Raw genomic sequence first — 2233 nt, 5'->3', positions numbered from 1 at the left:
CTCGCAGGCAACGCATTAATGTGTTTGTGCGCATACGTTTCTGCGCAGTTCTTTCTGCTCCTCCGCTAGCGCGCTTGCATAGTGGCGCTACCTAACGGACGAAAAAAACAACTGCGTAAAGTCTGACGTCATACATATTTGAACTCTTTCATTAGAACGGAAAATAAAAATTGAATTTTCGACCTTTTAAAGTTATTTTTACGGAGTTTTGACCTTAGATTTGGATTTTTTTCCCAACTTTTTACATAGGAATTGACCATTTATTAATAATTTTTACCCATTTGCAACTGCTCCATTGGCAAAAATACCAAAATGTGATTTTCCGATTATTTTTCATAATCGATTATACTTTCGATTATTTTTTATAATCGATTACGATTACGATTATCAATAATAATCGATTAATCGATTATCATAATCGATTATTCCCAACACTAAAGTCGGGATTTTGGACCGAAAAGTTCAAAGTTTTCCAGCTTTTCTTTTACCAGTTTGATTTCTATATTTCATTCGAAGAATACCTACTGTGATTTTCAAAGACTCTTGCCTTTCTCAGTTTAAATTTTTATCTCTTCTACGGTCCCCATATTTGCTGTGCCGATTTCAAGAATGACTTGCTGACACAAGATTGGTTTGAAGTTTCGTGGAATGTCATCAGCCATCATCAGGTAAACCTACTGATAGCACGAAATCCACCTAAACTTCCTCGTTCGAATGGACTATGAGACCGGCAGTAACGTTCGTGTTCGATTCGGGCTGTTTTAAATTTCCAAGGAGTTGCATTCATGTTGTAAGTATACCCTTAGGATGTAGAGAAATGATTCTCATTCTAGGTTGCTATGGAGATTAACAGGATCCTTCACAAACATAAAGTTTTCTGTAAACTGGAGCCGGTACAGAAGTTCAGAACCCACAACAATGAAAAATTGCTGCCTACAAAAAGGAGCTGATAATAGGGTTAGCTTACATCCTAAAGGGAGCTTTCAGAAATGAACAGTGACCTTTGTTATTATAGGGTTTCCAAATAATTACCCTGGAGCCTTTACTATACACAGTTTTTTTTACCCTTTTACAACTGATTTAAAGTGCAGGAGATACTAGGGATGTAAATGAGTTGCAAATATATCGATAAATCGATATATCGATATATCGGCCCCTCAAATATATCGATATCGATATATCGGGGGAAATATATCGATATATCACCGATATATCGATAGCCGATATATTTAACAATTATATCGAAAGCCGATATATTTAACATTTTTTCTTGTTTTGGGGGTTACAAGATGTTTACACTGCGTTTTACGATAATAAGGCTACTTTTAGACCCTAGAGTTGCTTGAAATAAACAAATTATTTATACCTTGTTTATACTCCAGCATAGGACTGAAAAGTCCCTTTACATTTAGGCAGGTAAAATAGGAATTTTTATATTTATAAAAAACAAAAATAAAACAAAATCACTCACTTACTATCACAAAAAATAAAAATAAAATACACATAAAAATAAAATACACAAACACACACCCGCACCCCCCCCACACACACAGCACACACACACACACACAAAAAAAAAAAAAAAAAAAATACAATACAATACAATACAATACAATAATAATTATAAAAAAATAATAGAATGTAGTAATGGCTGAAGTACCCAAGTGGATTAGCGCCCTTTTTTTCGTACACAATTCAGGCTTCCGAAGAAATAGGGATTCAGAAGAAAGGATAAAAAAAAAGATTAGTGTTTTACCGCCGAAAGAACGACTACATTAGACTCATGTGGTCTGTGTCGTAGCATGCCCATCCCGTAGTGTGTCCCTCACCAGTTAGAAACACAATACTTCCCATTTAGGTGCTGGGTCAACACGAGCACACCAGAAAGTAACCCGTTGAAATATTTGCAATAGAAAAACGAGTACAAAGTTTTTTGTCGATGATGGGATTCCGTTCGAATTCAGACGAAATCTTTTCTGATTTCGAACGGTGCGCGTCTACATACCTAGAATCAGCGTGACGAACATTAGATACACATTGGCGACCGCTACGAAGTAGTACGCTGGGTCTACCGTGTCGTCAAATGGGAACCACATTATGAATGGAAGTTGACGTTCCGGCCTTTGCTTCTCATAGTAGTAAGCAACCAATTCTTTATAAAATAAGGAAAGTAATAGGTAAATAACATCATCATCATCATCTAGGTACTTTTATAAAATAATGAAAGTATATG

The 2233-nt window shown here is 35.6% G+C and overlaps 1 protein-coding gene across 1 annotated transcript in view; it reads left to right on the top strand.

The window, feature by feature from the left end:
• The first annotated feature begins 442 nt into the window (after positions 1 to 442).
• LOC103513463 (histone-lysine N-methyltransferase SETD1) overlaps positions 443 to 2233 on the top strand; it is a 37979-nt gene continuing 36188 nt past the window's right edge. The window contains exon 1 of the mRNA XM_026826408.1: positions 443 to 790. The gene's annotated coding sequence lies outside the window, so the exon portion shown is untranslated. The remainder of the gene's footprint in view (positions 791 to 2233) is intronic.

Source organism: Diaphorina citri, unplaced genomic scaffold (genome assembly GCF_000475195.1).
Source record: "Diaphorina citri unplaced genomic scaffold, Diaci psyllid genome assembly version 1.1 scaffold40, whole genome shotgun sequence".
Classification (NCBI taxonomy): Eukaryota; Metazoa; Arthropoda; class Insecta; order Hemiptera; family Psyllidae; genus Diaphorina; species Diaphorina citri.
The sequence above is the reverse complement of the archived record's forward strand: the minus strand, read 5'-3'. Positions and strand labels throughout refer to the sequence as shown.